Raw genomic sequence first — 27,943 nt, 5'->3', positions numbered from 1 at the left:
ATGAGTCGAGTAGAATTCGGTGGCCACACACACCAGAAGTCTTCTTCTTCTTCTTGTTTCTAGCCTCACACTCCTTCGTGGAGGGTGGAAGGACTTTCACTGTAGGTTCTTTGACGCCGATGTTTGGGTCTGCAGGAGGAATGTTTAACCTTTAACAATCAATCAATGGCTCTGTTGGTTGTTGACATCACACCTGAACCATACATAAATCCACCTATAAAATTGGTCCTGTCTTTCTCCTTCTATAAAATGGTCCTGTCTTTCTCCTTCCCTATAAACTGGTCCTGTCTTTCTCCTTCTATAAACTGGTCCTGTCTTTCTCCTTCTATAAACTGGTCCTGTCTTTCTCCTTCTATAAACTGGTCCTGTCTTTCTCCTTCTATAAACTGGTCCTGTCTTTCTCCTTCTATAAGCTAGTCCTGTCTTTCTCCTTCTATAAACTGAGGCTCTGTCTTTGTCCTTCTATAAACTGGTCCTGTCTTTCTCCTACCATAAACTGGTCCTGTCTTTCTCCTTCTATAAACTGGTCCTGTCTTTCTCCTTCTATAAACTGATCCCGTCTTTCTCATTCTTGACATAACGTCAAGGCAACATGAACCACAAGTTACTGTCCCAGACAAGCACATAACAACACAGCATTTCATTCAGCAGCTCAGAGTAACCACTTTGTGACCCCTGCCCAAAGGCATTGTCAAACCGTAGAACATGAAAATACTGTAACATGTGATTATCACAGTATTTTTATAGCACTCTTACTATCCTTACCCAATGTGGTTGATTCCCTCTCCGACATACCCTGCAGAGCACACCATACTCTGGACAGAAAACCAGGCTGGTGCTAGCTAGCAAGTACTGTATTTCAAAGGGGTTAATACTGTATTTGCTGTAGTTTGTCTTTGTAGCAAAGGGGGGTAATACTGTATTTCAAAGCATGTTTATGTATGCGACAGAGCTTCTGAACTCACTTCCTCAGTTACAACTCTATTCCACACGGACTAACAACTATATATTTTCCCCCTCTAATGTTTGCACGCTCAACTAATGTACCGCGATCAACTAGAATTCAATCCATTATTACAAATGATTTCAATATTGTTATAAATACTTTAAGAGCAATCTCCTACTGAACAGTGAGTCTGGTTCTGACCAAACTCTGCCTTATCCGTGTTCCACAGAAACAGCATACACGACAGGCTCTGATCACACCCAGTTCTGCCACAGTTCTACTACTTTCCTTGGTGAACTATTAAATGGTTTCTTCAAACTGATTAACACCATATAGATTCATGCAAACCAACGTCTCGGGAAGTTTTTCAACATTCTTTTACACGTATCTATCAAATTTATGGTTCACACGTGTTTAGAAATAAGCCAAAGTCTCTGTCATGAACAGAACATCTCTATGCGTACATCTATAAGCGTCTATGCATTTAATCGTCAGGTTTCTCAGCCAGAAGTGTGAGTTTGGTGCCGCTGCTGAGGAATGCCTGGTTTGTAGTTAGCGCTGGTACTCGGCCTCAGAAAGATCCTCCTGTCACCACTCCTGGCAAGTCTGGCTAAAGACACACCTAATGTGCTGCTGTTACATGGTTTTGGTGCTATTCTATGAAACATTTCTACATCACAGATAAATACACCTACAGCATCAGATCAAATCATCATCGTTGTTTTTTATTGCCTTACCTTAACTGTTGTTTTTTGCCTTACCTTAATGTGTTTTCCTTTCCTTAACTGTTGTTTTTTGCCTTACCTTAACTGTTGTTTTTATTGCCTTACCTTAGACTGTTGTTTTTTGCCTTACCTTAACTGTTGTTTTTGCCTTACCTTAACTGTTGTTTTTTTGCCTTACCTTAGACTGTTGTTTGCCTTACCTTAGGCTGTTGTTTTTGCCTTACCTTAACTGTTGTTTTTGCCTTTCCTTAGACTGTTGTTTTTATTCCTTACTAATTCTTACCTTAATGTGTTTTTTGCCTTACCTTAATGTTTTTTCCTTACCTTAACTGTTGTTTTTTGCCTTACCTTAACTGTTGTTTTTTTGCCTTTCCTTAGACTGTTGTTTTTTGCCTTTCCTTAATGTTTTTTTATTTCTTCTTTAGGAGGTAGATCAGCTTTAATATTGTAGATGATTTAACTTCCATCAATGTAATTGTCATCACTTTCAATCCCCATATGTTTTTTATCTACATATATATATATATATATATATATATATATATATATATATATATATATATATATATATATCTATTACATATCCTTTAAAAATATATATATTTCCCTTTATTAGCACCAACCCCACCATCCTCCTAGTTGGAGTAAACTAGTGAACAACAATGCATAGGCCTCTACTTCATGCTTATACATACTATATACATTTCATGACACAGTCAATCATTATATTTTGTTTGTTTTTACTCTAGACTTCCTCGATCATTTTCGCATGTCTTACAGCGAGTTATCTTGTTGTACCTTAGACTGTTCCGTCTTGTTCTATTGCCATAGTAAGCCTGTGTGACGCCCCAACTGCTCCTAACAGAGCTGTGCTTTGAACCATGGGATCTGTAAGACTGGGTCTGGGCATGGCCAGACCCCTTTATACCTCAATACCATGTTAGGGAACACATAACTGATGCTTTACTGCCATCCAGTTACATTAAAATGTTCTCTCTTAGTTAAAAAAACTAAACTGATTAAGATGTATATAAAATTATTGGTTTTATGTTGCAGAATATTTTCACGTTTTGTCCATGCTATTCCCTTATGTACATTTGTACTAACATTCGGTATAATTTTCTTACCCAAACGGTGAGGTTTGTTCTTTGCTCAAAGTATGCTTCCGGTATGAACACAGAGCGACGAGGCTGTATCATAAAATGTCCAGCTCTGACTAGGACTCTGGACTTTCTCAACCTTTGTTACTCTGTTACAAGGACATTCAAATACTCTTCACAGTAACTCAGATACAGGTATCACATCTAAATCATAGCTTAAATACATTATTTTACTCTTTCTAATGAAATATTGCTTTCCACCTACAGCAGTCATTAGGACACATTTCATGCCACATAAGATCAACTAAACACTGTAACCTACAGATTCTAATCATGAGATTTAAAGGTGCACAAATCACATGTATTATTAATCCCAATCAGGTGTGAACTGCTGATTTTATTTTGATTAATTTCTCACCTAAACCGTTAACCTGGTTCCTCCACATGAAGTAAGCCCCCACCAGCAGCCACCACCAGCACAGTGGTTTACTCAACCTTTATGCTTGTTCACGAAATGGGGAGGACATTCAAAGACACTACACAGTCGTTCTGTTACATACATTTCTCTAAAATTCTATACAACCACATACATCATAAACACATAGATTACTGCACTTTTTTGGTGTCATTTGCCTAGAACCGTTAACCTGGTTCCTCCATAAGCCTGGCGGCACCACCAGCACAGTGGAGCACTGCTCCTAATACAGATATATCTCTAATATACTTTTTCATCCCAATCATACCTTTGATATTCTATTCTCTAATACTAACACCATGTTCTTACCAGTTTAGAACACATATAGGGTACTATAATTAATACATATTAACTCTCTTCTCACAAGTATGTTGTCTAACTCAAACCACACATAGGTCAAACATATATGCATGGATTACTTACATAATTTGGTGCCTGGTCAAAATATGCCTCCATAGTTGACACTGATGCACAGAGCTTAACATCAAAACGCATTGAGTGGAGTAACACTAGTGTGCAACTAACCTAATGTACTAAATCCACAATAACTAAATCCTCACATCTGCCCTATACTACTAACCACAAATAAACCCATTAGTTCTATCATGTCCTTACCCAGAACAGTCAGTTTTGGTTCCTCAAACATGGGATCATAGTTGTCACAGCGAAGACATACTGAGCAGTAATTATCCCAAACACTACTGCCTTGTTCTATGCACTGGCATCAAGAAATACTTTAGTAATACTTGCTTTTTTGTCAATCATCCATGTTTTTGTAAATAAATAATGTTAAAAATCATCAATTACATGATAAGAAACAAATATTTACCTAAAACAGTGAGTTTGGTTCCATTGCCAAAGAAGGCAGGTTGGGTTGGAAGTCACGTGTTTACAACAACCCTTTAGTTCAGCTTGACCACAGACATTTTATGATCCTCTTATTGGCAAGCGTCTTCAGGGTTACATATTTATATATTATGAATCTTTAAGAAGTGAGACTTACCTAAAAAAACAGTGAGCTTTGTTCCATTTCCCAAAGTAGGCCACACTTCCAGTGTCCCATCGCTACTCTCTATTCCATTACCTCAGATATCTTTGTCATTTACCCTCGGGAATATAACAAAATACTCAAAATACAAAACATAATACTCAATATCTTTGTTTCACCCTCTAGGGAATATGAAAATCCTGTTCATATTATTGAGCTCTTCAACATTATCTCTCCAGGCTCCTTGTAGTCTCCTCAATGTGTGTGAATGGAGCTCTAGCCCTCTCCTGAATGGAAGTGAATGGGAGGAGGTTTTTGGTCAAAATTAATGGAGGGGGGTTTTTGTATGGAAGTAATTGGGAGATATTTTTGTATTGAAGTGAATGGAGTGAGGTTTTGTTTTGAAAGTGAATGGAAGGAGATTTTGCATGGTTGAATGGGAAGTTGTTTTTGTATGGAAGTGAATGGGGGAAGTTTTTGTATGGAAAGTGAATGGGAGGAGGTTTTGTATGAAAATGAATGGGAGGTTTTGTGTGTAATAAATGGGAGGAGGTTTTGTATGGAAGTGAATGGTATGTTTTTGTGTGAAGTGAATGGGAGGAGAGTTTTTGTACAGAAGTGTTTGAGGGGGGGGTTTTTATGTGAAAGTGAATGGGAGGATGTTCTGTTTGAGTAGATGGGAGGGATATTCTGTATGAAAGTGAATGGGAGGATGTTCTGTATGGAAGTGAATGGGAGGATGTTCTGTATGGAAGTGAATGGGAGGATGTTCTGTATAGAATGGGAGGATGTTCTGTATGGAAGTGAATGGGAGAAGTTTTATTTACAGAAATCAATGTTTATGTGTAAGTGAATGGAATATTTCTGTATGGAGTGAATGGGAGGATGTTCTGTATGGTTGAATGGGAGGATGTTCTGTAGCCAGCCAAGTGAATGGGAGGATGTTCTGTGTAGGTAAATAGGGGGATGTTCTGTATGTAAGTGAATGGGAAGAGATTTATGTACGGAAGTGAATGGAGGAGGTTTTTGTATGGAAGTGAATGGGAGGAGGTTTTGTATGAAAGTGAATGGGACAAGGTTTTTTGTATGGAAGTGAATGATGAAGTTTTTGTATGGAAGTGAATGGGAGGGTTTTTGTATGGAAGAGAATGGGAGGAGGTTTTGCATGTGAATGGGAGGGGGGGTTTTGTATTTAAGTGAATGGGAGGAGGTTTTTGTATGTAAGTGAATGGGAGGAAGTTTTTGTGTGGAAGTGAATGAATTGTTTTAAGTGAATGAAGGAGTTTTTATATGGAGGTAGATAGGGGGGGGTTTTTGTACAGAAGTGAATGCTTTTGCACGGATGTGAATGTAGGATGTTTTGTACGGAAGTGAATGTGATGAGATTTTCTTATGGGAAGTGAATGGAGGAGGTTTTTGTATGGAAGTGAATGGGATGTTTTTGCATGGAAGTGAATGGGTGGAGGTTTATGCATGGGAGGTAAGATGGGAGGAGGTTTTTGTATGGATGGTTGGAAGGATTTTGTAATAATGGAGGAGTTGCTGTCTAATATGTTTTGTACGGAAGTGATGAGAACTTGGTTTATTTTCTGAAGTGAATGTGAGAGGAGTTTTGTATTAGAAGTGAATGAGGGGGGTTTTTGCACGGACGTGAATGGCAGGATGTTTTTGTACGAAGTGAATGTGATGAGATTTTTATATGGAAGTGAATGGGAGGAGTTTTTGTACGAAAGTCAATGGGAAAATGTTTTTTATAAATATAGGTTTAGTGATAGGCTTTTTTATGGAAGTGAATGGGGGGGGGGTTTTTGTATGGAATTAATGGGAGGGGGTTTAATGTATGGAATTGAATGGGAGGTTTTTGCATGGAAGTGAATGGGTGAAGGTTTTTTGTATGGAAGGGAAATGGTAGAGGAATTTTTGTATGGAAGTGATTGGGTGGAGTTGTATTTAAGTGAATGGGATTAGGTTTTTGTACGGGAAGTGAATGGGAGGCTGATTTTTGTACAGAAGTAATGAGGTTTTTTTGAAGTGTATAGGAGGGGATTTTTTGGTACAGAAGTGAATGGCAGGGGGGTTTTTGCACCGAAGTGGTGGCGGGATGTTTTTATGCGGAAGTAATTATATTTCTGGAAGTATTACGAATCATGGGAGGGGAGTTTTTGTATGAAATCAATGGGAACCGGTTTTTGTTCGGAAGTGAATGGGAGGGGGATTTTTGTATAGGAAGTGAATAGGAGGATATTTATGTACAGAAGTGAATGGCAGGAGTTTTTTTGCATGGTGAATGAGGAGTTTTCAGTGAATGGGGTTTTTGTATGGAGAGTGAATGGGAGGGGGATTTTATGTGGAAGTGAATGGGAGAAGTTTTATATTGAAGTGAATGGGTGGAGGTTTTTGTTTGAAAGTGAATGGGAGGAGTTTATTGTGGAATTGAATGGGATGTTTTTGCACGGAAGTGAATGGGGAGGAGGTTTTATGTAGTAAATGGGAGGATAATTTTGTATGGAAGTATTAATTGGGTGGAGGTTTTTATGTGTAAGTGAATGATAGGTTTTTGTATGAAGTGAATGGGAGAGGTTTTGTTGTGGAAGTGAATGGGAGGGGGTTTTGTATTGAAGTGAATGGTTGAAGGTTTTTGTACAGAAGTGAATGGCGGTAGGTTTTTATCCGGAGAGTAGGGTTGAGAGGAACTTTTTGTATGGCAGTGAATGGGAGGTTTGTTGTGTGGAATTGAATGATTTGTTTTTTTGTATGAAGTGAATGGGTTTATGGAAGTGAATGGAGGGAGCTTTTTGTATGATAGTGAATGGAGGAGGTTTTTGGATTGGTTTAAATGAGTTTTTGCATGAAGTGAATGGTAGGGGGGTTTCTATGGATGTTAATGGGAGGGGGTTTTTGTAGTTAAGTCAATTGGAGGATGTTTTGTATGGAAGTGAATGGGAGGGGGTTTTTGAACACAAGTGAATGAGGGATTTTTTACGAGTGAATGGTGGAGTTTTTGTATGGTTGTGAATGGGAGGAGGTTTTATATGAAGTCAATGAGCTTTTTTATGATTGATTTTTTATTGAAGTGAATGGGGGTTTTTGCATGATGTAGAATGTTATGAGGTTTTTTATATAATTGAATGGTTTTTTAGTAATGGGAGGATAATTTTTTTATGAAGTGATTGGGTGGAGGTTTTTGTATGGAAGTAATGGACAATGTTTTTGTATGGAAGTGAATGTGAGGAGGTTTTTTGGAAGTGATGGGGGGTTTTTTTACGGAAGTGAATGGAGAGGTTTTTTGTATAAGTGAATGGGGGTTTTTACAGTGAGAATGGAAGGGAGGGTTTTTTCAGTGAATGAGGAGGTTTTTGAACAGAAGTGAATGGTTTTTTTTACAGAAGTAATGAATTTTGTATGGAAGTGAATGGGGATTTTTTCTGCTCTCTATTATATTCACCCATTGGCCCCCTGTCCCCACAGTGTTAGAGCATCACACAAAAACACTCATTCTCTCCTTATTTTTTGACTCCTTCCCCCACCTTCTCTCTCTCTCTATATCTCTCTACCCATCTCTCCCTTCTCAGTATCTGTCTTTCGAGTGTGTTGGTATGGGGGGTTACTGGAGTTATCAATATTCCAACTACTTTTTATTCCCACTAAGAAAAAGCAGCAGGGGGAAGTGAGGGAGGAAGGAGGGGGACAGTAATGTTTTTGTTTCTGTTTCCTCCTAAAATGCGAGTTGCGCCTCTCTAAGTCTCTAAGATCCCCCTCCCTTTTGCCTGACAGCCCTTCTCCCCCCTTCCATTCAGCATCATGTGACAGTAACTGTCTGCCACAAAGCATGGCTGTCAACTCCCGGTCTCTAAACTTGCAAGTACCATCTAACGTTGATTGTAATTTCCCATTTGATCATATCTGCTGTGTTAATTTTCATTATATTGTTTTCCATTTTGTTTGTAATAAAAAAAAACCCAAGAAAGATGTAACATAAATCAGGGATTAATATGTTTTAGGAATCTTAAATGTATTCTCTATTTTTTGAATCTCATATCTCAAAGTCATGATTTATTAATCCCAGGAGAGTTTAGACTTCTGGATTGATTTATGTGTAATCCAACTTTCCTCCGAGTCAGTGTCATATCATCTCTTTCTACTTCTCCTTTTTAATACTAGGTCTCATTTGATACAAGGGTAGCCTTTCACATACCGGGACACCTGGATGACAGGCAGACAGTCAAGAAACACCCATATACTGTTTATTATATATATCACAAACTGTACCTTGATCAAGTAAGAGGGACTCAGACTCTGCTGTACATTTGGTTGTCACCTGTACTCTCCTACCTCATAGGATCAGTTACCTCCGATGCCAAAACAATAACTAAAGGATGGTTTAATGTAAGGTTATAAAACAAAACACCTTCAAATTAGAGATATTCAACCACCACAACTAGACCCCCCCACTCAGAATATCACCTATTATAGAGATATCAACCACGCTAGCTGAACTACCCCCCCAATATCCCCCCACTAGCTGAGCTACCTCCACCCAGAATATCCAGCCATACTGACTGAACTACCCCCAGATATCAACCTCACTAGCTGAATCTCCCCCTAAATATCCACCCACACAGCTAAACTACCCACCCCCAATTCAACCACCTAGCTGAGACTACCCCCCAATATCCAGCCACCTAGCTGAACTCTCCCCCAGATCCTCAATAGCCACATCCTAGCTAACTACCCCCCAGATATCAACCACACTAGCTGAGACTACCTCCCACCCAAGCTATCAACCACCCTGGTTAACTACCCCAATATCATCCCCTCTTTCCCCCGAGATATCAACCACACTTAACTTCCCCCCACCCCAGAATATTAACCACACTACTGAACTACCCCCCAGAGATATCAACCACACTAGCTGGGAACTCCCACACCCCAGAGATATCAACCACACTAGCTGAACCTCCCCACTAGAGATACTCAACCACACTAGCTGAACTTACTCCCCCAGAGATATCACTTTTTTCACACTAGCTGAACTACTTCCCCCAGAGATATCAACCACACTAGCTGAACTCCCACCCCCCAGAGATATCAACCACACTAGCTGAACTACCCCCCTCCAGAGATATTAACCACAATAGCTGAACTCCCCCAGAGATATCAACCACACTAGCTGAACTACCCCCAGAGAGATATCAACCATACTAGCTGGAACTACCCCCTAGGAGATTCAACCACACTAGCTGAACTACTTGCCCCCAGTGATATCAACCACACTAGCTGAACCTCCCAGAGATATTAACCACACTAGCTGAACCACTCCACAGAAATATCTGCCACACTAGCTGGACTTACGCACAGAGATATTGCAACCACCACTAGCTGAACTCGAGATATCAACCACACTAGCTGAACTACCCCCCAGAGATATCAGCCACCACTAGCTGAACTACCCCCATTTAGAGATATCAACCAGCACTAGCTAAACTACCCCCAGAGATATCACCACACTAGCTGGGAACTACCCCACTCCCAGAGATATCGACCACACTAGCTGGAACTAACCCCCTTAGAGACATCAACCACACTACTGCTGAAATACACCCCCAGAGATCAACCACACTAGCTGAACTACCCCCAGAGATATCGGACTTCACACTAGCTGAACTACCCCCGAGATATCAACCACACTAGCTGAACTACCCCCAGAGATATCAACCACCTCCTGAGCTAACTCCCCACCAGAGATATCAACTCACACTGGCTGAACTCCCCCCAGAGATATCAACCACACCTAGCTGAACTACATCCCTGAGAATTCAACCACACTAGCTGAACTACCCAGAGATATTGCCACACTAGCTGAACTACCCTAGGATATCAACCACACTAGCTGAACTACCCCCCGAGAGATATCAACCACACTAGCTGAATCTACCCTCCCCAGAGATATCAACCACACTAGCTGGAACTACCCCCCCAGAGATATCAACCACACTAGCTGAACCCCCCGAGAGATATCAACCATACTAGCTTCGAACTACCCAGAGATATCAACCACACTAGCTGAACTACTCCCCAGAGATATCAACCATGCTAGCTGAACTACTCTCCCCCAGAGATATCAACCATACTCAAGCTGAACTACCCCCCAGAGATATCAACCACACTAGCTGAATCTACCCCCCCAGAGATATTCAACCATACTAGCTGAACTACCCCCAGAGATATCAACCATACTAGCTGAACTACTCTCTCTCCCCCAGAGATATCAACCACCTCTTCTCCCATTTCCCCCTCTTTCCCTCCAACCCCCATTTTTTCCCTCCTCTCCTCTCCCCCTCTCCTCCCCTCTCCTCCTCTCCTCCCTCCTTCCTCTCCACCTCTCTACTGCTCTCTCCCTCCCACCCCCTCCCCCTACCACCCTGCTCCTCCCTTCCCTCCTCTCCTCCTGTGGGTTGTGGGGTTGTTGTACCCCAGCAGTGCATCTGTTCTGAGGTCAGTGTGCTGTACTGGAAGCACAGTAATACACAGCCCCGTCCCCAACCTCCACGTTGTTGACATTCTCCGAGGATGGTTAGTCAGTTTGCTGAGGCCTGCTCATGGTGTACTTGGTCTTCTCAAACGGAGGTTCTTTTCCCACACGTCTTGACCGGGGGAATATGTTAGCATCTCCATGTTGTTGTTCTCTCTGTCGGTACCAGAACATGTAGTGTGCTGCTGTCGTCATGTTAAGAACACTGTAGAGTGACGACATTCGTCTCGCTTCCCTACAGACAGACATGACAGGGAGACTGTTGAACGATTCGCCGCAAGTAAAATCTGAGAGGAAAAAAACAGAACATAAAACATTTTTTCAGTAAGTATCAACGAATGTGATTAAAATAAAATTGTTGCTCTAATTTCTAGCAGTGCATGAACAATGATCAGACTGACTTCATAAACACAAAAATAAGTACTATTTTTTAACATGAGTGATGTCGGCCGTATATACTGTGTGGCAGGTTAGGTTAGAGGAACGGTTGTAATACTGGCAGTGAGGAGGAGAGACAGAGTCACACACGTAGCCGCTTCATCTGACAGACATCAGAGGACAGACAGACTATTTTCACTCTCTCTTTCACTCTCCCTTCTTCCTCAGACCTGTTCAATCGGACCAGGAAGTGACATTATAGACTAGGGAGTGATGTCACATCCTGCTGCTTTATAAAATCAGTTGTGAGTACAACATATGCACTCTTCCCACATATTCTACACTTCATCTCCTCTCTCTCTCTCTCCTCTCTCTCTCTCTCCTCCTCTCCTCTCTCTCTCTCCTCTCTCACTCTCTCTCTCTCTCTCTCCCTCTCTGCTGACCCTCCTCTCTCTTCTCTGCTGTCATGGAGTCTCTCTGCACTGCCAGGGCTGACTCTCTCTCCTCTGTTCTCATCCTCCTAGATCTATCCATCCTTCTACACCGTGAACCATCAGATCCTCCTCTCCACCCTCTCAGGGCTGATCCTCCTCTCCTCCACCCTCTCTCAGGGCTGGGCGTCTCGGGCTCTGCACACTCTTGGATAGCATCCTACTTGGCAGGTCGCTCCTACCAGGTGACGGGAGAGGATCTGTGTCTGCACCACGTACTCTCACTTGCTGTCCCCCCAGGGCCTCGGTTCTAGATCCTCTCCTCTTCTCTCTATACACCAAGTCACTCGCTCCGTCATATCCTCACATGCGTGTCTCCTATCATTACTATGCGGATGACACTCAACTACTTTTCTCCTTCCCCCTTCTGACACCCAGGTGGCGACACGCATCTCTGTGTGCCAGGCAGATATCTTAGCTTAGATGTCATTCCACCACCTCAAGCTCCAACCTCGACAAGATGGAGCTGCTCTTCCTCCTGGGGAAGGCCTGCCTGCTCAAAGGCTACTCCATCACGGTTGGCAATTCTACAGTGTCGCCCTCCCAGAATGCAAAGAACCTTTGCGTGACCCTGGACAACAACCTGTTGTTCTCTGCAAACATCAAACAGTGACTCACTCCTGCAGGTTCATGCTCTACAACATCCGTAGAGTACGACCCTACCTCACACAGGAAGCGGCGCAGGTCCTAATCCAGGCACTTGTCATCTCCTGTCTCCTGGACTACTGCAACTCGCTGTTGGCTGGGCTCGCTGCTTGTGCCATCAAACCCCTGAAACGTATCCAGAACGCTGCAGGCCGCCTGGTTTTCAACCTTGCTCAAGTTCTCTCATGTCACCCCCACTCCTCTGCACACTCCCCCTGGCTTCAGTCAAAGCTCACATCCACTACAATAACATGGTGCTTACCTCACGGAGCAGCAAGAGGAACTGCCCCTCCCTACCTTCAGGCTATGCCCAAACCCTACACCCCAACCCGAGCACTCCTTTCTGCCACCTCTGGTCTCTTGGCCCTCCCACCCCTACGGGAGGGCAGCTCCCCTCTCAGCCCAGTCCAAGCTCGTCTCTGTCCTGGCACCCCAATGGTGGAACCAGCTTCCCCCTGAAGCTAGGACGGCAGAGTACCCCCCCCTCCATCAGAAAATCCTTGGAGAACCATCCTTGGTTCCAGGTAGAACACTTTTGGTTTCCCATGTAGAACCCTCTGTGAAAAAGGTTCTCCATGGAACTCAAATAGTGTTACCTGGAACAAAAGGGTTCTACCTGGAACCAAAGGGTTCTACCTGGAACCAAAAGGGTTCTACCTGGAACCAAAAGGGTTCTACCTGGAACCAAAAAGGGGTTCTACCTGGAACCAAAAAAGGGTTCTCCTATTGGGACAGCTGAAGAACCCTTTTGGAACCCTTTCTAAGAGTGTACTGATAGCTACTTTATTGAGGAAAAATTGACTTTCTATGCCTGTGACATGTGGTTGTCCCACCTAGCTACCTTAAGACGGATGCACTAACTGTAAGTCGCTCTGGAGAAGAGCGTCTGCTAAATGACAAACTGTAAATGTAAACGTATAGGTTGTTGTAGAGCAGTGTGCTGAGCTGGCAGCACAGTAAAACACAGCAGAGTCTCCAGACTTCAAATCCTAGTCAGTAGAGAGGACTCTAACTGTTCACCCCCCTCTCCATCCTCCTCTTCCCTAGTCAGTAGAGAGGACTCTAACTGTTCACCCCCCCTCTCCATCTCCTCTTCCCTAGTCAGTAGAGAGGGACTCTAACTGTTCAGCCCCCCTCCCTCTCCATCTCCTCTTCCCTAGTCAGTAGAGAGGACTCTAACTGTTCACCCCCCCCCTCTCCATCTCCTCTTCCCTAGTCAGTAGAGAGGACTCTAACTGTTCAGCCCCCTCTCCATCTCCTCTTCCCCTAGTCAGTAGAGAGGAGTCTAACTGTTCAGCCCCCTCCATCTCCTCTTCCCTAGTCAGTAGAGAGGACTCTAACTGTTCAGCCCCCTCTCCATCTCCTCTTCCCTAGTCAGTAGAGAGGACTCTAACTGTTCAGCCCCCTCCCTCTCCATCTCCTCTTCCCTAGTCAGTAGAGAGGACTCTAACTGTTCACCCCCCTCTCCATCTCCTCTTCCTAGTCAGTAGAGAGGACTCTAACTGTTCAGCCCCCTCTCTCATCTCCTCTTCCTAGTCAGTAGAGAGGACTCTAACTGTTCAGCCCCCCCCTCCATCTCCTCTTCCCCTAGTCAGGTAGAGAGGGACTCTAACTGTTCAGCCCCCCCTCTCCATCTCCTCTTCCCCTAGTCAGTAGAGAGGACTCTAACTGTTCAGCCCCCCCCTCTCCATCTCCTCTTCCCTAGTCAGTAGAGAGGACTCTAACTGTTCAGCCCCCCTCTCCATCTCCTCTTCCTAGTCAGTAGAGAGGACTCTAACTGTTCAGCCCCCCCCCCCCTCTCCATCTCCTCTTCCCTAGTCAGTAGAGAGGACTCTAACTGTTCACCCCCCCCCTCTCCATCTCCTCTTCCCTAGTCAGTAGAGAGGACTCTAACTGTTCAGCCCCCCCTCTCCATCTCCATCTCCTCTTCCCTAGTCAGTAGAGAGGACTCTAACTGTTCAGCCCCCTCTCCATCTCCTCTTCCCTAGTCAGTAGAGAGGACTCTAACTGTTCAGCCCCCCTCTCCATCTCCTCTTCCCTAGTCAGTAGAGAGGACTCTAACTGTTCAGCCCCCCTCTCCATCTCCTCTTCCCTAGTCAGTAGAGAGGACTCTAACTGTTCAGCCCCCCTCTCCATCTCCTCTTCCTAGTCAGTAGAGAGGACTCTAACTGTTCAGCCCCCCTCTCCATCTCCTCTTCCCTAGTCAGTAGAGAGGACTCTAACTGTTCAGCCCCCCTCCATCTCCTCTTCCCTAGTCAGTAGAGAGAGGACTCTAACTGTTTCAGCCCCCCCTCTCCATCTCTCCTCTTCCCTAGTCAGTAGAGAGGACTCTAACTGTTCAGCCCCCTTCTCCATCTCCTCTTCCCTAGTCAGTAGAGAGGACTCTAACTGTTCAGCCCCCCTCTCCATCTCCTCTTCCCTAGTCAGTAGAGAGGACTCTAACTGTTCAGCCCCCTCCCCTCTCCATCTCCTCTTCCCTAGTCAGTAGAGAGGACTCTAACTGTTCACCCCCCCTCTCCATCTCCTCTTCCTAGTCAGTAGAGAGGACTCTAACTGTTCAGCCCCCCTCTCCATCTCCTCTTCCCTAGTCAGTAGAGAGGGGACTCTAACTGTTCAGCCCCCCCTCTCCATCTCCTCTTCCCTAGTCAGTAGAGAGGGACTCTAACTGTTCAGCCCCCTCTCCATCTCCTCTTCCCTAGTCAGTAGAGAGGACTCTAACTGTTCAGCCCCCCCATCTCCATCTCCTCTTCCCTAGTCAGTAGAGGACTCTAACTGTTCACCCCCCCTCTCCATCTCCTCTTCCCTAGTCAGTATAGAGGACTCTAACTGTTCAGCCCCCTCTCCATCTCCTCTTCCCTAGTCAGTATAGAGGACTCTAACTGTTCAGCCCCCCCATCTCCTCTTCCCTAGTCAGTAGAGAGGACTCTAACTGTTCAGCCCCCCCCCCTCCATCTCCTCTTCCCTAGTCAGTAGAGAGGACTCTAACTGTTCAGCCCCCCCCCTCTCCATCTCCTCTTCCCTAGTCAGTAGAGAGGACTCTAACTGTTCAGCCCCCCCTCTCCATCTCCTCTTCCCTAGTCAGTAGAGAGGGACTCCTAACTGTTCAGCCCCCCTCTCCATCTCCTCTTCCCTAGTCAGTAGAGAGGACTCTAACTGTTCAGCCCCCCTCTCCATCTCCTCTTCCTAGTCAGTAGAGAGGACTCTAACTGTTCAGCCCCCCTCTCCATCTCCTCTTCCCTAGTCAGTAGAGAGGACTCTAACTGTTCAGCCCCCCTCTCCATCTCCTCTTCCCTAGTCAGTAGAGAGGACTCTAACTGTTCAGCCCCCCCTCTCCATCTCCTCTTCCCTAGTCAGTAGAGAGGACTCTAACTGTTCAGCCCCCCCTCTCCATCTCCTCTTCCCTAGTCAGTAGAGAGGACTCTAACTGTTCAGCCCCCCCTCTCCATCTCCTCTTCCTAGTCAGTAGAGAGGACTCTAACTGTTCACCCCCTCTCCATCTCCTCTTCCTAGTCAGTAGAGAGGACTCTAACTGTTCAGCCCCCCCTCTCCATCTCCTCTTCCCTAGTCAGTAGAGAGGACTCTAACTGTTCAGCCCCCCCCTCTCCATCTCCTCTTCCCCTAGTCAGTAGAGAGGACTCTAACTGTTCAGCCCCCCTCTCCATCTCCTCTTCCCTAGTCAGTAGAGAGGACTCTAACTGTTCAGCCCCCCCTCCATCTCCTCTTCCCTAGTCAGTAGAGAGGACTCTAACTGTTCAGCCCCCCCCTCTCCATCTCCTCTTCCCTAGTCAGTAGAGAGGACTCTAACTGTTCAGCCCCCCTCCCCTCTCCATCTCCTCTTCCCTAGTCAGTAGAGAGGACTCTAACTGTTCAGCCCCCCTCTCCATCTCCTCTTCCCTAGTCAGTAGAGAGGACTCTAACTGTTCAGCCCCCCTCTCCATCTCCTCTTCCCTAGTCAGTAGAGAGGACTCTAACTGTTCAGCCCCCCTCTCCATCTCCTCTTCCTAGTCAGTAGAGAGGACTCTAACTGTTCAGCCCCCCTCTCCATCTCCTCTTCCCTAGTCAGTAGAGAGGACTCTAACTGTTCAGCCCCCCCCTCTCCATCTCCTCTTCCCCCTAGTCAGTAGAGAGGACTCTAACTGTTCAGCCCCCCCCTCTCCATCTCCTCTTCCCTAGTCAGTAGAGAGGACTCTAACTGTTCAGCCCCCCTCCCTCTCCATCTCCTCTTCCCTAGTCAGTAGAGAGGGACTCTAACTGTTCAGCCCCCCCTCTCCATCTCCTCTTCCCTAGTCAGTAGAGAGGACTCTAACTGTTCAGCCCCCCCTCTCCATCTCCATCTCCTCTTCCCTAGTCAGTAGAGAGGACTCTAACTGTTCAGCCCCCCCTCTCCATCTCCTCTTCCCTAGTCAGTAGAGAGGACTCTAACTGTTCAGCCCCCCCTCTCCATCTCCTCTTCCCTAGTCAGTAGAGAGACTCTAACTGTTCAGCCCCCCCTCTCCATCTCCTCTTCCCTAGTCAGTAGAGAGGACTCTAACTGTTCAGCCCCCCCTCTCCATCTCCCTCTTCCTAGTCAGTAGAGAGGACTCCTAACTGTTCAGCCCCCCCCTCTCCATCTCCTCTTCCCTAGTCAGTAGAGAGGACTCTAACTGTTCAGCCCCCCCTCCCTCCATCTCCTCTTCCCTAGTCAGTAGAGAGGACTCTAACTGTTCAGCCCCCCCTCTCCATCTCCTCTTCCCTAGTCAGTAGAGAGGACTCTAACTGTTCAGCCCCCCCCTCTCCATCTCCTCTTCCCTAGTCAGTAGAGAGGACTCCTAACTGTTCAGCCCCCCTCTCCATCTCCTCTTCCCTAGTCAGTAGAGAGAGGACTCTAACTGTTCAGCCCCCTCCCTCTCCATCTCCTCTTCCCTAGTCAGTAGAGAGGACTCTAACTGTTCAGCCCCCCTCTCCATCTCCTCTTCCCTAGTCAGTAGAGAGGACTCTAACTGTTCAGCCCCCCCTCTCCATCTCCTCTTCCCTAGTCAGTAGAGAGGACTCTAACTGTTCAGCCCCCCTCTCCATCTCCTCTTCCTAGTCAGTAGAGAGGACTCTAACTGTTCAGCCCCCCCCTCCTCCATCTCCTCTTCCCTAGTCAGTAGAGAGGACTCTAACTGTTCAGCCCCCCTCTCCATCTCCTCTTCCTAGTCAGTAGAGAGGACTCTAACTGTTCACCCCCCCTCTCCATCTCCTCTTCCCTAGTCAGTAGAGAGGACTCTAACTGTTCAGCCCCCCTCTCCATCTCCTCTTCCCTAGTCAGTAGAGAGGACTCTAACTGTTCAGCCCCCCCCCCTCTCCATCTCCTCTTCCCTAGTCAGTAGAGAGGACTCTAACTGTTCAGCCCCCTCTCCATCTCCTCTTCCCTAGTCAGTAGAGAGGACTCTAACTGTTCAGCCCCCCTCTCCATCTCCTCTTCCCTAGTCAGTAGAGAGGACTCTAACTGTTCAGCTCCCCTCCCCTCTCCATCTCCTCTTCCTAGTCAGTAGAGAGGACTCTAACTGTTCACCCCCCCTCTCCATCTCCTCTTCCCTAGTCAGTAGAGAGGACTCTAACTGTTCAGCCCCCCTCTCCATCTCCTCTTCCTAGTCAGTAGAGAGGACTCTAACTGTTCACCCCCCTCTCCATCTCCTCTTCCCTAGTCAGTAGAGGACTCTAACTGTTCATCCCCCCATCTCCATCTCCTCTTCCCTAGTCAGTAGAGAGGACTCTAACTGTTCAGCCCCCCCTCTCCATCTCCTCTTCCCTAGTCAGTAGAGAGGACTCTAACTGTTCAGCCCCCCCTCTCCATCTCCTCTTCCCTAGTCAGTAGAGAGGACTCTAACTGTTCAGCCCCCCCTCTCCATCTCCTCTTCCCTAGTCAGTAGAGAGGACTCTAACTGTTCAGCCCCCCTCTCCATCTCCTCTTCCCTAGTCAGTAGAGAGGACTCTAACTGTTCAGCCCCCCTCTCCATCTCCTCTTCCCTAGTCAGTAGAGAGGACTCTAACTGTTCAGCCCCCCCTCTCCATCTCCTCTTCCCTAGTCAGTAGAGAGGACTCTAACTGTTCAGCCCCCCTCTCCATCTCCTCTTCCCTAGTCAGTAGAGAGGACTCTAACTGTTCAGCCCCCCTCTCCATCTCCTCTTCCCTAGTCAGTAGAGAGGACTCTAACTGTTCAGCCCCCCTCTCCATCTCCTCTTCCCTAGTCAGTAGAGAGGACTCTAACTGTTCAAATGTCATAATTAATTAAACAGAGTTATAATTCTAGTACTGATGATGACTTCATGTCTTACAGGTTGAATACAGTTCTTACTGGTGGTCAGGATAAACAATACTAATACACAATACTACTTCATATTAAGATGAGAGAATTGTGAATGGACACGCCAACTACTCTCTCTCTGTCTCTCTCTCTGTCTCTCTCTCTGTCTCTCTCTCTCTCTCTCTCTCTCTCTCTCTCTCTCTCTCTCTCTCTCTCTCTCTCTCTCTCTCAATTCAATTAAATTCAATTTGTTCAATTCTATTTAAGGGCTTTATTGGCATTGGTATGTTAACATTGCCAAAGCAGGTGAAGTAGATAGTAAACAAAAGTGAAATAAACAATAAATATTAACAGTAAACATTACACTCAGAAGTTCCAAAAGAATAAAGACATTTCAAATGTCATATTATGTCTACAGTGGGGGAAAAAAATTATTTAGTCAGCCACCAATTGTGCAAGTTCTCCCACTTAAAAAGATGAGAGAGGCCTGTAATTTTCATCATAGGTACACGTCAACTATGACAGACAAAATTAGAATTCCTTTACACGGATCAGTCGTCCTGGTCCCTTTGCAGAAAAACAGCCCCAAAGCATGATGTTTCCACCCCCATGCTTCACAGTAGGTATGGTGTTCTTTGGATGCAACTCAGCATTCTTTGTCCTCCAAACACGACGAGTTGAGTTTTTACCAAAAAGTTATATTTTGGTTTCATCTGACCATATGACATTCTCCCAATCCTCTTCTGGATCATCCAAATGCACTCTAGCAAACTTCAGACGGGCCTGGACATGTACTGGCTTAAGCAGGGGGACACGTCTCGCACTGCAGGATTTGAGTCCCTGGCGGCGAGTGTGTTACTGATGGTAGGCTTTGTTACTTTGGTCCCAGCTCTCTGCAGGTCATTCACTAGGTCCCCCGTGTGGTTCTGGGATTTTGCTCACCATTTTTGTGATCATTTTGACCCCACGGGGTGAGATCTTGGGTGGAGCCCCAGATCGAGGGAGATTATCAGTGGTCTTGTATGTCTTCCATTTCCTAATAATTGCTCCCACAGTTGATTTCTTCAAACCAAGCTGCTTACCTATTGCAGATTCAGTCTTCCCAGCCTGGTGCAGGTCTACAATTTTGTTTCTGGTGTCCTTTGACAGCTCTTTGGTCTTGGCCATAGTGGAGTTTGGAGTGTGACTGTTTGAGGTTGTGGACAGGTGTCTTTTATACTGATAACAAGTTCAAACAGGTGCCATTAATACAGGCAACGAGTGGAGGACAGAGGAGCCTCTTAAAGAAGAAGTTACAGGTCTGTGAGAGCCAGAAATCTTGCTTGTTTGTAGGTGACCAAATACTTATTTTCCACCATAATTTGCAAATAAATTCATTAAAAATCCTACAATGTGATTTTCTGGATTTTTTTTCTCAATTTGTCTGTCATAGTTGACGTGTACCTATGATGAAAATTACAGGCCTCTCTCATCTTTTTAAGTGGGAGAACTTGCACAATTGGTGGCTGACTAAATACTTTTCCCCCCCACTGTATATACAGTGTTGTAACGATGTGCAAATAGTTAAAGTACAAATGGGAAAATAAATAAACATAAATATGGGTTGTATTTACAATGGTGTTTGTTCTTCACTGGTTGCCCTTTTCTTGTGGCAACAGGTCACAAATCTTGCAGCTGTGATGGCACACTGTGGTTTTTCACCCAGTAGATATGGGTGTTTATCAAAATTGGGTTTGTTTTTGAATCCTTTTGTGGATCGCTGTAATCTGAGGGAAATATGTGTCTCTAATTTGGTCATACATTTGGCAGGAGGTTAGGAAGTGCAGCTCAGTTTCCACCTTATTTTGTGGGCGGTGTGCACATAGCCTGTCTTCTCTTGAGAGCCATGTCTGCCTACGGCGGCCTTTCTCAATAGCAAGGCTATGCTCACTGAGTCTATACATAGTCAAAGCTTTCCTTAAGTTTGGGTCAGTCACAGTGGTCAGGTATTCTGCCACTGTGTACTCTCTGTTTAGGGCCAAATAGCATTCTAGTTTGCTCAGTTTTTTTGTTTGTTCTTTCCAATGTGTCAAGTAATTCTCTTTTTGTTTTCTCATGATTTGGTTGGGTCTAATTATGTTGTTGTTGTTGTTGTTGTCCTGGGGCTGTGTGGGGTCTGTTTGTGTTTGTGAACAGAGCCCCAGGACCAGCTTACTTAGGGACTCTTCTCCAAGTTCATCTCTCTGTAGGTGATGGCTTTGTTATGGGAGGTTTGGGAATCGCTTCCCTTTTAAGTGGTCATAGAATTTAACGGCTCTTTTCTGGATTTTGATAATTAGTGGGTATTGGCCTAATTCTGCTCTGCATGCATTATTTGGTGTTTTTCGTTGTACACGAAATCTCTCTCTCTCTCTCTCTCTCTCTCTCTCTCTCTCTCTCTCTCTCTCTCTCTCTCTCTCTCTCTCTCTCTCTCTCTCTCTCTCTCTCCCTCTCTCTCTCTCTCTCTCTCTCTCTCTCTCTCTCTCTCTCTATCTCTCTCTCCCTCTCTCTCGCTCTCTCTCTCTCTCCCTCTCTCTCTCTCTCACTCTCTCTCTCTCTCTCTCTCTCTCTCTCTCTCTCTCTCTCTCTCTCTCCCTCTCTCTCCCTCTCTCTCTCTCTCTCTCTCTCTCTCTCTCTCTCTCTCTCTCTCTCTCTCTCTCTCTCTCTCTCCCTCTCTCTCTCTCTCTCTCTCTCTCTCTCTCTCTCCCTCTCTCTTGCTCTCTTTCGCTCTCTCTCTTGCACCCCCCCCACCCCTCTTGTCTCTGGACAAAAGGAATGCATAAGTGAGGATGCTGTTCTTCGACTATAGCTTGGCCATCAATACCACAGTGCCCTATAAGCTGACCACAAAGCTCACGGCCCTGGGACTGAACTCCTCCCTATGCAACTGGGTCCTGGACTTCCTGACGGGCCGCCCCCAGGTGGTGAAGGTAGGCAACAACACCTCCTCCACGCTGATCCTCAACACGGGGCATCCTCAGTCCCCTCCTGTATTCCCTGTGCACCTCACACAGTTCCAACTCCATCATCAAGTTTGCTGACGACACAACAGTAGCTTGATAACCAACAACGACGAGACAGCCTACAGGAAGGAGGTAGGCTCTCTGATGGCGTGGTGCCAGGTAACAGCCTACAGGAAGGAGGAAGGCTCTCTGACGGTGTGGTGCCAGGTAACAGCCTACAGGAAGGAGGAAGGCTCTCTGACGGCGTGGTGCCAGGTAAACAACCTCTCCCTCAACGTCAGTCTGACGGCGTGGTGCCAGGTAAACAACATCTCCCTCAACGTCAGTCTGACGGCGTGGTGCCAGGTAAACAACCTCTCCCTCAACGTCAGCAAAACAAAGGAGCTGATTGTGGACTTCAGGAGGAACCAGGCTGGACACGCCCCCATCCTCATCAACGGGGCCGCCGTGGAGATGGTCCAAAACTTCAGCTATTGGCTGTAAAGAGAAGACAATGAAATGACTCCGTTTTTTTTAGCGAACAGTGAGTAGCCTATCTTATGGGCACCAGAGGAGAATAGGGTACTAGGGGGTAACCAGCCCCCTTGGGTAACTGCCCCCCCCTCCCCCCCTCCCTCCCCTGTAAGTCACATAAAGTCCACAAGATGTCACCATTTTATTCCCCGACACTGCTCTTGCTCTTGGTCATCACAACTTTTGGAAATATTTCAACAAAAAGATTTTGTGGTAAGTTGATCTAAGTTTTTGAAATTTTGAAAAAGTTGTAGATATATTCCAATATTCCAATAAAGTAAGATCTATAATTGTTTTTTTTTAAATATACAAGTAGGAAAGATAAATAATCCACTTGTTTAGAGAGAAGTAGTAATATGTTGGATAAGTGTGTTTCTACCTTTCATTTAGACAATGACTAGCCCAGTTAGCGCTAGTTTATGCTAACTTGTTAGCTAGCAACTTCACTAACAGTAAATGCTAGCCAGCTAACTAGTTTCCATAAGCTGCTAGCAAGCTAACTACCAGATCATCTGAGGTGAAATATATTTAAAAAATAACGTAACTTAATTGCAGTTGTAAAAGTGTCCACTAGTGACTGATAGCGTTACAGTTAATGTTACTTAATAGCCTTTTAGCTATTTCACACAGCATTTTATGTCATATAGCTAGATAGCTAGCTACGTTTTTAAGAGAGAGCTTTTCAGTTGGCATCTCCCCCCCTGTTTTCAGTCACAGGTGGGGACTGGATTAGGTGTGAGCAGTGAAGGAGGTGGACTCATGAGTTGTGTTCCAGTTTGACTGGGGACAGCTTTATTTGTGACCTATGTACAAATTAGAATCGTGCAATAGCAGAGCATTAGAGAGTTGCCACATCTATGTTACACTGAGTTAAGTTATTGTTATTTAATGTTATATTCCAATGTTATTTAATGTTATATTAGTTATATTCCATTCCAATTAATATTTTTATTATGAATTAAAACAACAATTGAAAACATTTTGCTCCTGAATGTCATTTTAAAGTCTGCTGGGATTTAAAATGTTGTATTTTTAAATAATATTTAGTGCAAATGCACATAATGGATTGTTTGGAAAAGGAACAACAAAGAAAGAACAAATAAAATGAATGTGCAGGTGAATTAAAAAGAGGGACTTTACATCAAATCTCCTCATAGTGCGGATATTAATGGTAACATGTGCAACACCATCCCCCCCCCCCATATTGTATTTAAATAATTAAAATAAGACAACTAGACTTAGCTTTGAAGTATTACATACTAAAGAATTTCTAAATAAAACTGATTCAATGGATTTTAACACACTTGTGTGAAACCCTATGACATAATCTTCTACCGGGTAACTGGCACCCCCCCGGCGGTCAGTTACCCTATGGGGAGGGGGAGCAGTTACCCCGGTACTTTAAAAAAAACGCCCCTTTTCTCAAAACAACATTTCATGAAATAACTAAACTGTAGCCATTTAGTTCCCTTGATAGTTTATTCGCTTTAAGCATCCACATACCATTTTTTTCTCCAAACGTTGCTTTTTTGTGTCTTATGGGGGGGCTAGTTACCCCCTAGTACCCTATCGGCCATATCCTCGGTGAATGTGTATATTCACTGTTTTATCATTGGGTCAGTGCCACTTGTGTTTGTTTTTGGACAATAATTTCCTCCTCCAGGTTAGATGGACGTCATTTTGTATTTTTGTGTCTTCCCTTTTCGTAGACCTATTATATGGATCAGACAACATCATTTTTATTGATCTGTTTGTCAGTGTCAGCAGAGTAGGCTACCCTGTAATTCTTGTAGTATAAAAAAAAATGGGCGCGCGGACTTGGGTGTCCGGTAACATTACCGCTAAGAAATTAAATCTACTTTCACCCCTGGTTGTAGGCTACAACATTCTCTGTCTGTTGTAATGGATATTGCAGTACCAGAAGCAGGGACGAGTCTACACCTCGCATTGGGGCAAAACAATCTGCGTAGCATTGGCTACAACTTTTATTTTCCTTCTCAATGATCATGCAAGTACCACACGATTTGATAGAATGAAATTCGCCAGAGTAGCTGTTCCACCTCTGGGCAGCCGAAGCGTGTAGGCGGTAACCAGAGTTTGACAGGACGAGCCTGGTACCAACTGCTATTTGTCATATCGTAGCCTGAGAGTTGCTGAAACAAAGAACACAACTGCTTTGAATGGCCTGTCTGCCTCCTGCTTAGCCAATGTTTGCAATGACGATGAACAAAAAATAAAATGTAACCGCCTGTCTGTGTCGGTAGCAGAGTGAGCATTATTTACGCAGAGAATCCATCACATGCGCGCAGAAGCTCCGGGACCTATAGCCGGTCTAAGAAAATAAAAGCTCAGAGAAGTTGGATCAGCAGCCACACGTTATTATAAAGGTCATTGTTTTCAACTGAATGATCTGCACTGCTTGAAAGAGCTGGCAAATAGAGGATCCAGTGAGCAAAAATGGTGGAAAATACGTAATTTTATAGAAAAACTGGAGGTACGTTCTTACTTCTAAAAAGGAAACTAATTGTAGTAAGATAAGTTCTTACTTCTAAAAAGGAAACGAATTGTAGCAAGATAAGTTCTTACTTCTAAAAAGGAAACTAATTGGAGCAAGATAACCAAAGCAACTTTGCAGGCAGGTATGCATCTTGGGTCTGTGCTGGATTCTGTACATTGTGACCTACTGTACACACTTTGGCTCTCATTATTGCCCCTCCCACAAGTGTTTCCTTTACCTGACACCACGATACATGATACAAGACCATAATGGAAAGCTGGAGCCTGCGGTGGATTTCCTGTGTGTGTGTGTGTGTGTGTGTGTGTGTGTGTGTGTGTGTTTTTTGCGCTTGAGCGTGTGGGTGCTGTGTGTGCGAATACGTGTGTGTGTGCGCGTGTCAGGTTTTTAAGCGAGAGACCAATATCTAGCCACATCACTGTGCGACTGGCTGCGCAGAGATACACAGCAGAGTCTGCTAATGTTAGGTTGGAGATGACCAGAGTTCCCTTCAGGGTGTCCGCTCTCTTCAGCTGAAACCTCTCCTTGAACAGACCCTCGTAGTTAGGCTCTGTGGTGCTGTAACCGTACCCTGTCAAATCAAAGTTTATCATCAGGATACACGTGGTGTACACAGTAGGATGAAATGCACCTCTCCTCAACAAATAAATAGGACCAGAAGTCGGTGGCAGCAGTCACATGATGGGTCATCACCTATCAGAGTCATGGCAGGACTGGCCTGTCTCTGTTGGTACCATAGCATCACCAGCAGGCTACTGTCGTCATGGCTACAGTGGACCTCCACGCTGTCTCTTTCCTTCACTGTCAGGGAGGGAGACTGATGAAACTCAGCACACTTTACATGACCTGTGGAAAACACACAGTTCAGAGAGAGGATTGCAATGAATTCTGAGTTCACCAAAGCTCGGAAAGAGAGAGTGCTATTTTTCGATACAGTTGCATGTAACTTTAACATGCATCAACACAATACTTAGCTATAGTATTTAGTCATATTTAGATTGAGAAAATCTCACTTGGAAATAAAATGAAGAACAAGCCGAGTCCATATGTTGTTGGAGACATCCTTCTACACAGTTCCAGCTACCTCCCAAAGCAGTCTTGTGTAAAGAGAGTGAACGAGAGAGAGACCAGAAGGAGAGAGAGAGAGAGAGAGAGAGAGAGAGAGAGATGGAGAGCGAGAGAGATAGAGAGGAGAGAGATAGAGAGAGAGGAGAGTGATGGAGAGTGAGAGAGATAGAGAGGAGAGAGAGAGAGAGAAAGCAGAGAGAGAGAGAGAGAGAGAAAGCAGAGAGAGAGAGCAGAGAGAGAGATAGAGAGGAGAGAGAGAAAGCAGAGAGAGAGAGAGAGAGATGGAGAGAGAGAGAGAAAGCAGAGAGAGAGAGAGAGAGAGAGAGAGAGAGCGAGCGAGAGAGAGAGAGAGAGAGCAGAGATAGTTTTATCCATCACCACATCCTCTTGATAACTGTTCTAATATCTGCGCTGTGCCTCCCCCTGTCGGATGGACACCCTGCCAGGCAACATCAGTCAGGTGCCAGAGAGAGCCTCATTGGCAGCCTCCCAAAATGTGATATTGTCACAGAGTTGAGCATCCCTGCTTCACCGTGTGGACTGGCAGCACACAGATACACTGCCTGATCCCTTCTCTGCACCATCTGTACTGTCAGAGACCACTGCCTTACTGAGCTCAATCTCTCTGAGCTTTCTGTTCCCCAGACTCTGAAGCCAGACTTAAACTCTGCCTCATAGCTTGCTGATCCAGCTACGAACGAGGCCATTAGTTTAGGGCCCTCTCCCGGGAGGTGCCTGTACCAGTACATGTAGTCATAGCCTGCGTCCTGAGAACAGTGCATGTCCATGGAGGTGTTGGGTTGGCTACAGATGGACCTGGGCCACTGGCTGATCTCCACTGTCTGTATCACACCTGGAACACAGAGGAGAGGAGAGGAGAGGAGAGGAGAGGAGAGGAGAGGGAGAGAGGAGAGGAGAGAAGAGAAGAGAAGAGAAGAGAAGAGAAGAGAAGAGAAGAGAAGAGAAGAGAAGAGAAGAGAAGAGAAGAGAAGAGGAAGACAGGAGGAAGAGTAGAGAAGACGAAACATTTCAGTCAAAAGTGAGATGCAATTGAATCACTGTTGTCCAGAAATTGTCAAAAAAGTCACATTTACATTTCAGTCATTTAGGAGACGCTCTTATCCAGAGCAACTAACCGATACAACATGATCACAGCTCTCACCTCCCTCACTGTCTCCATTTCAATACATCAAGACATTGACTAGAATCACCAATGTATCCTCACGGTACCTGTATGGCAGACGATGGAGACAGTGAGGGAGATGAGAACTGTGATCATGTTGTATCGGTTAGTCGCTCTGGAAAATAGTGTCTCTAAATGACTGAAATGTAATTGTGAATGTAGAGATGACTGAGGTGACAAACACACTGAGATGTCTGAGGAGAGGGAATTGGCAGGGAAATGACATCATCACAACTCCTGTAACTCACAACAAGATACACTGCCTACTTTGGTCCTTAACATAATGTGAATAGAAGTTAACCTGAACACATCAAATAACCAAGGAAATCAAAAACATTTACACCTTGTAATGAAGTGAGTTCTCACTGTGTATGCTAGTCAAATGCTTTGAACCGTATGGTGTACCAGAGAGAGGGGTTTTTGTAGAGGAAGGAAGAGGATCTAGAGCAGTGTGCTTTGCTGGTGGCACAGAAATACTCCCCAGAGTCCTCTGTGGTAGGATTGGACATCTGCAGGTCTCCACGACTACCTGCGTTTCCTCGGAGACTGAAGCGATGGTTAGTAAAGTCTGCCTCTAGGTTGGCTGTGCCTGAGTACAGGTAGCCCACTAGTGTGAGGGCTCTGCTCTGTGCTGGTCGTCTGTACCAGTACATGTAGAAGATGTCTGAGTTGTTGTGGCTGCAGTTGAGACTAATGCTTTCTTTTGGCCTCATTATTACCGCTGCAGGCGTCTGGGAGATTCCGCTGCTGTTCCAAACACCTTCGTCAGAGACAGGAGATAGAAACGTGAGGAGGTGAAGCTGGACATATCAAGCAAGAAGTTAGAAAAAAACATGAAGAAACAAAACCAATGAAAAAGGCCCTTATATATGAATAGACAGAGGTTGTCCTCTTTAGATGTTTTCTGAGGTAAGTTTTTTCTGAACGCTTGATGAGTTTACCTGGCAACAGGAGCAGTAGGATGGAGAAGTTAACAAAAGCTCTGACCATCGTTGTATTGTTCAACAGCAGAGGAATATATTTCATGTTCTCTAGGGGAAAGCAGCTGTCTCTTTGTCATCATGAACTAAGCTACAGTATCTATGACTGTAGCAACACTGCCCCCGCTGGACATCATATGAACTACATCTATATG

At 45.0% G+C, this 27,943-nt stretch overlaps 1 pseudogene; it reads right to left on the bottom strand.

Moving 5' to 3' along the window:
* On the bottom strand, window positions 1-27,943 carry LOC121539115 (annotated as a pseudogene).

The sequence above is a fragment of the Coregonus clupeaformis genome, unplaced genomic scaffold, assembly GCF_020615455.1.
Source record: "Coregonus clupeaformis isolate EN_2021a unplaced genomic scaffold, ASM2061545v1 scaf0863, whole genome shotgun sequence".
In the NCBI taxonomy this organism is placed as follows: domain Eukaryota; kingdom Metazoa; phylum Chordata; class Actinopteri; order Salmoniformes; family Salmonidae; genus Coregonus; species Coregonus clupeaformis.
This window is presented reverse-complemented; position numbering and strand designations above follow the sequence as displayed.